Source organism: Amphiprion ocellaris, chromosome 6 (genome assembly GCF_022539595.1).
Source record: "Amphiprion ocellaris isolate individual 3 ecotype Okinawa chromosome 6, ASM2253959v1, whole genome shotgun sequence".
Taxonomy (NCBI): Eukaryota; Metazoa; Chordata; class Actinopteri; family Pomacentridae; genus Amphiprion; species Amphiprion ocellaris.
The window spans coordinates 3000208-3008886 of NC_072771.1; the positions used below are offsets into that span (position 1 = coordinate 3000208).

At 37.6% G+C, this 8679-nt stretch overlaps 1 long non-coding RNA gene across 3 annotated transcripts; it reads left to right on the forward strand.

Annotated features, from left to right (window-relative positions):
- The first annotated feature begins 1569 nt into the window (after positions 1–1569).
- On the forward strand, positions 1570–6722 carry LOC129349063 (uncharacterized). 3 transcript variants are annotated; one of them, XR_008601902.1, is made up of 5 exons: positions 1581–1696; positions 2618–2718; positions 3448–3580; positions 4465–6506; positions 6606–6722. It is a non-coding gene; the product is annotated as an uncharacterized LOC129349063 (long non-coding RNA). The 3 variants fall into 3 exon arrangements; XR_008601901.1 differs by lacking the exon at positions 6606–6722 and having other exon boundaries at positions 1575–1696; positions 4465–6564; XR_008601903.1 differs by lacking the exons at positions 3448–3580; positions 6606–6722 and having other exon boundaries at positions 1570–1696; positions 4465–6564.
- Positions 6723–8679: the final 1957 nt, after the last annotated feature.

Consider the following 8679-nt stretch of genomic DNA (forward strand, 5'->3'; position numbering starts at 1 on the left):
GTGCATTTTTACAGATGTTTTCTAGTTAAAACATTAAATCTAAAACTTTAAAACTCTACAGATTAATTAAGGTTCGACTGCAGAACTCTTATTTTGGACAATTTTGGACTCCAAAAAATCATCAGGATTAAGTGAAATGTGAAATTTTTAACCTGAAATCTTCTCTGATGGAATAATTCTCCTAAAAGTGGGCAGTGGAGTGTTGATGAGGCGTTCAGGGACCCTCGGCCAGCAGACCACTGCCTTGCATTTCTTCTTGGGTGGCGTTTGGTGGAACCAGAACCTCACGATTCTTTTTCTTTTTAATCCTCTGAGCTCCGTCCTGCAGCAGCAACACGCTGAGAGAAGAAAATCAGCCTGAAGAGACAGACGAAGTGCTGGTGAGGAAACCAAACACACCCCAGGACCAGGACCAGGACCAGGACCAGAGGGATTCTTGACGCGTTTATGTTCAGTTAAAACCTTAAAACCACAAACCGAAGCCTCTGAACCTGCAGGAAAACAAAAACCCACCAGAAACTGCTGCATTTTTACCAAATCTAACCTCAAATCTGCATCATTTTCAGCCTTTTAAAGAAAATTTCAAGCGCTTATGTTTGATTTGAAGCTTTAAAAGCTCCTGAAACTCCTCAGAATTAGTCCAAAACTCTATTTTCATCATTTTGAGACTTTTCATGATTTTAAACCCGATTCCTGTCATTCTGCGGCCATTTACACAAATCTAACATCTTCAGAAAACAATTTCACTCAAAAAACCCCGAATTTACATTATTCCTGCAAAAATAGACACGTTTGGACAAAATATTAACATTAAAAGCACTTTAAATATGATTAAATATAAGATTCTCCATACAGTTTTGCAATTCTTCATGCAAACTTCTATCAGAAGTAGAAAAACATTATGCATATTTTGATTTCTGAGAATTAAATGCACTTAGAATATTTAAATAAATATGAGTTTACATTAAATATAAATTTCCTTTAAAAATTTCTTCTGATTTATGAGGATTAAATGTATACTTTAAATACATTAAGTATGAGTTTCCTCCTTCCTTTTCATGCAAATTTGTCTTAGAAACAGAAAAATCAGTGCATATTTTGATTTCTGAGGAATAAATGCACTATAATTATTTAAATAAAGGGGAGTTTCCTTTTAAAATTTCTCATTTCTACATGCAAACTTCCATTAGAACTAGAAAAACAGTCCGTGTATTTATCTGGCAATTGGATTTTCCGTTCTGAAACGGATATTGAAAAACAAAAAACGAGTGGTTATTTGATTTTCGTTTTAAAATACAAACATTAAAATTGAAATACAAGACGTTTTTCCTTTTCATGATCAAACAGGGATATAGGAAATTTTTAAAATGCTTTGATTTTCATTTTATATTTCGAATAACAAAAAAATAAAATCAGTAAGAGACAGAAATGAAAAAGGTCCGTTTTTTTCCATATTCTGAGACCGGAAGTGGTCATCAGCGAGTGTGGAGCCAAACAGCAACAAGATTCCCAGAGGGCGGAGCCAGAGAGCAGTGATTGGTCAGACTGACTGAGAGCCAGAGAGCAGCGATTGGTCAGACCATAGATACTATAGAAGACAGCGCGCTAGCGGATCTAGTCTGCTGTATATATCTATGGTCGGCACGTCTGGTAGCATCTCTGACTGCTGTTGATCTTGTTTTTGGAGTAAAACACGGTAAGAAGATAAATACTTCTAACCAGTAGCGTTGTTTTGTTGTACGTTAAGTCAGCGACTTGTGAAGAGTTGTGTTTTGTCGTGTTTGAGCAGTTGGTCCGGACGCGTTAGCTAGCTAAGCGGCTAAGTTAGCTAGCTAAGCGGCTAAGTTAGCTAGCGGGCTAATTAACACAGGTGGCTAACTTACCGCTGAACACCTGTGTTAGTTGCTGCAGCAGCTGTCCTCATTATTAGAAGGAACTTCTCAACCTGTATTTCTCTGCTGTGTATTTTAGCTTTTAAAAAAGTTATTTTACTTTAAGGTTAATTGAAACCCGTTCAGCTGCAAGGAAGTTTAACATTCAGCTGCTTTGAATTAAACCGAGCTTAACTTAACATTGCACAACATTACCTCTGAATCTCCATAATTTCATTAAATTCCTTCTCTCTTCCACTGCTCAAGTTCAATCCAGTATATAAAGTGACATTAATAGTGAATAAACTAACAACCAGCCATTGTATTTATTTATTACTGCATGTATTTGTAGTAAAACATGAGTTGAAACATCCTACTTTTGGATCTAGAACTGCACAAGCCGTTCATTTTCAGTCACCTGATGAGTTAAACTCCCCTTTTTATGTGAGGTTGAAGCAGGAAGTCTGAGTTAACAAAGAAAGTTGTTTATAATCTGTGATACCTGTTATCTCTGACTGAGGCTTTAGTTTTTGTTGAGCCAATTTACACGTAGAAACTTTGTTCAGGAAGATTTCTCAGTAGCTCAGAGGACAGGCTGCTTTTTACACAACCTTGTAAGAGAATGTCTGTCAATGCTTTCAGCAGAATTTAGAAACACAACACTTCCTAAGCAGATATTTTGAGGCTGTGAGGTTGAACGTTTGAGAGTCTATCAGTGTGTTTGTTTGTGGTCTTTGTGTTTCTAGGTGGAAGCTGAATTAGTGAGGATGACTCCTGCTCCTGTCATCTCTAAGCTCCTCACACATCTTTACCTGCACATGAGGAAAATCACTCCTGTAGAATGCAGGTATGTTTGTCATTATTATAAAAAGATGTTGCCTGGTGACCTGTCAGAAACCCATCATACAGAGTCAGCCAAAATAATGTTTACACACATCAGGAAAAGAAAAACTTGCATAAATATTTCAATACCAAATTTATTCAGACATCAGCAGATTAATAAAAGTTATCTCTGGCCTCTACAATTACAAGAAGGTGCTCAAAGTGGTGGCCACTGGCTTCCAGACATTTCTGTTGTGTTGTAGACGTCACTTGTTGATGCTCCATTCATGAGGGTAGCGCCATCTGTTGGGAAAACATCGTACAACAGGACACAGAGTTATCGTGATTTGATCAAACTTAGAAAGAGGAATCTATATGTATAGAAGTACTTATACAAATGAAATATTTATTAAAGTTTTTCTTTTCCTGATGTGTGTTTACATTATTTTCGCTGACTCTGAACTTAATGAGAACAAAACTGTCATTTAATTGTTGCTCTGAAAACTTCTTCAGTGAAAACCAGCTGGTGTTCTGCTTTGAAACAAACTGCTGTTGAGGTCTGTGTTTTTAGGTTTAACCCCACAGTTTCTGAATGAACTGATCGTATGTTTTTTCCTGATCAATGTGGATGTTATAATTGATGTTAACATTTACTGATCATATAATCAGCATGACAATATAACAGTAGAACATTCTGACCACCTGACTAATACTGTGTTGGTCCCTTTATGCTGCTAAAACTCCTCTGACCCAGTGGTTCATCAGAACCTCTGGGGATGTCCTGTGGATCCTGTGGGTTGCAGGGTGGGTCCTACCTAGACCAGGCTGATCCTGGACCATCCCACAGATGCTCCATCAGATCTGGATGTGGGGAGTGTGGAACCCAGGTGAACAGCTTAGCTCTGTCGTGTTCCTCAGACCACTCCTGAGAAGTTTTAATTTGTCCTGCTGAGGCTGGCAGCTGGCATCAAGGACTGCTGTTGCCATGGAGACTAGGGGGTTGTTTGTCCTGCAGTGTTTAGGTGGTGGTACATGTCAAACATCCACATGAACGTCAAGGTTTCCCAGCAGAACGTTGCATTAGAACAAGATGATGGATGTTGTTCTCTTCAGCTGTCAGTGGTCAGAATGTTGTGGCTGATTGGTGGATCTGTCTGCCTTTACTCTGACATCCAGAGTTATACAAAAGTGTTCTATGTGTGCAGTGCAGAAGAGATTTACTTTATTGGATGCAGTTTTAGTGGTTCCATCAGAGAAAATCATATCCATGTACAGATTTTTATTAATTCCAGGGCTGGTTCAGTAAAGATTATAATAATAACTACATCAGATAATTCTTTGTCGCAGTTGGAATTTTGCAGACTGAGAGATGGTTGAGGTTTGCGGTTCTTGTTTCAGCAAAATATGTTATAATAGAAGATCTTTATTGTCATTGTACATGAAATTATCTGCAAACCAGCAAAGTGCATCAGTCTGACGTATCTAAAAATAAATAAATAAAGAAAAATGCTTCTAAAGCCAATAATAAACTGAATATTATGAGGGAATATTGTAAAAAGGAAAGAAAAGCTCCATTCTCACTCCTCTCAGGATAAACTGTCATTAAAATTCACTTTAAATTTAGCTTCAACATGAGATAAAAACATTTACTTTCATTACTGATGTTGTCAAGTTTTAATAAAGTTCATGCTACTTTTATAAAATGATGAAGGTGAATAAATTGTATTTGTGTGATCTGTGTTTGATTTCTGTCTTTTCTCCTGTCATCCAGATGTTCAGAGGGAGATGATGCCACATCTGGTCCAGCTGATGGAAGGTCTTGAAGTTCTCTGACTGGCCTGGACTGAAGATGGTCGTCTCACTGGATTTAAGGTTCAGATGCTCAGTAACAAACTCCACCAATGTGCCAACAGGGAAGCTTTAGGTTTATTAAATGTTGCTATGAAGGTTTCGCTGTTTTTCTTTGTGGATGCAATGTGCTCCAACTGAAACTTGAATTAGAACTTAGAAGTAAATCCTTCCATCTGACAGGATTTAGTTGCATTAATAACCTCATAACATTCTAATTTTTATTCCAGTCTTGGTTGGAAATAGAATCTCTGTATTGATTCAGGTAAAAACTGAACTTCACAGCATGTTGGAGCAAAACAACCAGATGAAAACTGTGATGGTGTTGGATTGTCAGACCGTAATGTTGCAGCTCAAAGCAGCTTTTCTATCTCAGTTCATTCTGACATTCAGCTATGAATCAACACAGCAGATGGTGATCCATGCTGTGGAAGTCTCACATCTCCTGATTTAATGGAGCTGCTTTACACTTTTTACACTGTTTATTCACCAACACTTTATTTAATAAAAGTCCCATCTAGTTTTTCATGAGGAATGTGATGTTTTAATTTCTCTGTGAATAACTGCAGTCTAATGGAACAGCTGGAGTTGTAACATCTGTCCTGATATTGATCATGAAGTATTGATCAGAATACTTATGGTCAGCAGTCATCCCTGAAGTTTTACATTAAAATCTTTACTTGTGTTGTGAACTTTGGTAAGAAGCAGAAACTTTAGCGTTGCCATGGATACAGGAGTGTTAAATTCTGTCCATGTTTCCATTTTGGGAAATTCAGTCCAGTTCCAGAATGTGGAGGAATTTAGTCTCACAATCACAGACAACAAATATTATCTGAAAGTCGAGTCATTGTTGTTTATCAGCACAATACAAAAAGATTAATGTTAGAAATATTCCAGTTAAGACTCTAGAATATCATGATTTATGTAAATTTACCTCGATAATCTGAATGTTCAGGTTAAGATTGTACAGTGATATTTATTATGTAAGTTTAGCTGATTAAAGTTTATTATTTATTATTTAAATTGACATCATTATTATAATATTTAGGGTCAGACCCTACAGGATTGAGATTAAGAAATCAAATATTCTATAAAATGTAAATACACTGAACTCATTTGGATATATTTAAGTGAAACTCTACAATATTATTTGACACAAATCTATCTAAATCAACATTTTAATCATTTTTACTCCAAACATTTACTGGGCTGGTTTAAATATTAAAATCACTCCTTTCTGATCCTCTGCTGTCTGTTCAAACCTGAGGCCTTAAATCGAAACACACAAGTATCTGATTGAAGGAACTTCTGCAGAGTCCTGGTTCCAGAACATGATGATAGAATTATAGACAAACTTTAACAAAAGCTGCCTGAGAGTTTACAGGTTTTTATCTTAGATTTCTTCAGTAATTTAATGAGAGTTATCAGCAAAAATCAGTTGTTCATTTGATGAACTTCATTCCCTAAAACATCCAGAATTGGAGCTCTTATCTTTGGCAGCTGTAAAGTTTCTGCTCCTTCAAAGTTCACAACACAATGAATGAATTCCTAAAACACTCTCAATGCTGGAGAGCGTTTGATGCTGAAGCAGTGATCAGTTTTTCTGTTTCTTCTCTGGAGATGCACAATGAGGGACGTCTGCAGTGACTGAGAAAGAGTCTCACCACATCCTGACATGAGGAAAAAGACTTTATTGAAGACTACAATGAGAAAAACTATCAGACAGCAGACGGCTGCATTCAAGGTGAGATCTGAACATTTGATCTGGAACAGGAATTCAATAACGGCAGCATGAGCTTCATTTCAGTCTGTAGCTGCTGAATTCATGGATGAATCATCTGGCACTAGAGAGGAAGACCATCAAACATCCATGTCAGCTGATGGAGGTCCAAGAGTCTCACCAAACAAACAACCTACAGAGTGAAGACCTCCAATCTGATTGGACGGCCTCCTATTCAGCCACGTGTGAACAAATGCCTCTAAGTTGATTTGTTTTCTAAAATAAATCTAGTTTGAGTCCTAATCTATACCTGTGTGTTTGCTTCTTTACACCGCTGTTAACAGTTTAGGCTGTTAGATTGTTCCAGATAAGACGAGTACAAGATTCTTCAGAGCCGTTCTACCACGAGCCTGACAGGAAGAACTCCAACAGCTACTGAATGTTCCTGTGGTTCCCTCAAGGCTACAGGAGGAGTCCTACGAGGACGAGCCGGTCCACCTGATGGTGGCCAGTCGCTGCGGGTTCAAAGCCAACACCGACTACGTGGACTTCTACTGGACCACACGGAGGCCTTCAAACCGGACCAACAAGTTCAGTGACTCCCCGACTCGTGGGTCTGAGGACGCCACTGAGCCTCGGTCCAGCCGGCCTCCTGTCTGTGGGTGTTTGAGTGCTGAGAGGTTTGTGGATCCATGTGAACGTTCTGTGTTGAAACAGCAGCTTTGGACTCAGTAACGCCGGGAAAAACCAAGAGCTCCTTTATTTGTGACTTCCACTAAAAAAACTGATGAAAATAAGTTTGCCAGGGTTCTGACTGATAACAGATTATTAAATAATGAAAATAATCGTTTAAATATTCCTTTAAACAATCCTTTTAGGTCTACATTTCCTTTAAACTGACTTCTTGGTATATGTAGAAGTATTTTGGGTGGAATATACCATTAAGCCCAATGTTCAAGGGTTCTTCTGGGAATATACCATTAAACCAACCTTTTAGGTAAATGTTCCAGGATGTTGGGTAGAATATACCATCAGATAAACCTTTTAGGTCTACATTGGAAGATTTTAGAGTAGAATATTACTCCAAACCATCCTTTAGGTCTACATTTAAGGTGGAATGCTCCTTTACACCAAGATTTTTTTGGTCTACATTGAAGGATTTTAGGTGGAATATTCCTTTGAACGAACTTTTTAAGTTTATGTTCAGGGATGTTGGGTGGAATATACCATCAGACCAATGTTCAAGGGTTCTTCTGGGAATATACCATTAAACCAACCTTTTAGGTAAATGTTCAAGGATGTTGGGTGGAATATACCATCAGACCAACCTCCAAGGTCTACAGTAGTGAATTTTAGGTGGAACATACCATTAAACTCACCTTTTAGGTCTATATTGGAGGATTTTAGGTGGAATTTTCTTCCAAACCGTCTTTTAGTCTACATTTAAGGATGTTTAGAATGGTATATTCTTCCAAACCAACTTCTCAGGTCTACATTTCAGGTGGAATATTCCTCCATACTAACTTTTTTGGTCTACATTGAAGGATTTTTTCTAAACCACCCTTTCGGGTCTATATTTGAGGTTTTAGGTGGAATATTCCTTTTAATCAGCCCCTCAGGTCTCTTTGAGGATTTTGGATGGAATACTCGGTTAAACCAACATTTTAGGTGCATGTCCAAGGATTCTTGGTGGAATGTTCCTTTAAGGTGGATGCGTGAGGACCTTGTAGGTGGAATACTTCCTGAAACCAACCTTTTAGGTCAACATTCAAAGATTTAAGGTGGAATATTCCTTTAAACCAACCTAAATTTCATGTTTTGATCATTATCAAGTGAGAAACCTCAATCCAGACTCCTCATAATGACGTTTGAGATTTATGCTGCTGTTATTTGTTTAGTCCAGACTAAATGACAGAAATCCACAACTGTAATTTTATTTCAGGACTCGGTTATTAAATGTCAAAACAATCCATGTGACTCTAAAAACTCAACAGCTTTACAAACTCTAAAGTTAAACTCTTCACAAGGATCCAAAATAAGTTGGACTTCTACATGAGAGCTTTAATTATTCTTCATCTACTTCCTGAAAAGTTTGGTCAATAAAAAAGACAAAAACTAATATTTTCAGCTGAACTACAGACAGACTTTGTGATTTTTCTGCTCACATGTTGTGTTGTTGTAAACTTCCTCTTTCAAATAAATATCCTCCTAACCCCCTGGAAACCAGCGTTTGTCCTGTTTTTGTGTTGCTCCTCTGCGATCCTAGACAGCCGAGTCGTAATGTTTTTTGAGCAACACACCATACTATGACATTTTTACAATGATGGTTCTACTATGGAACCAGTTTGACATGTTCAGGTGTTCTTTGTGTGAAAACTCAGAGATTTCAGGGATCAGAAGGTGGTTTTCAACTTTCTT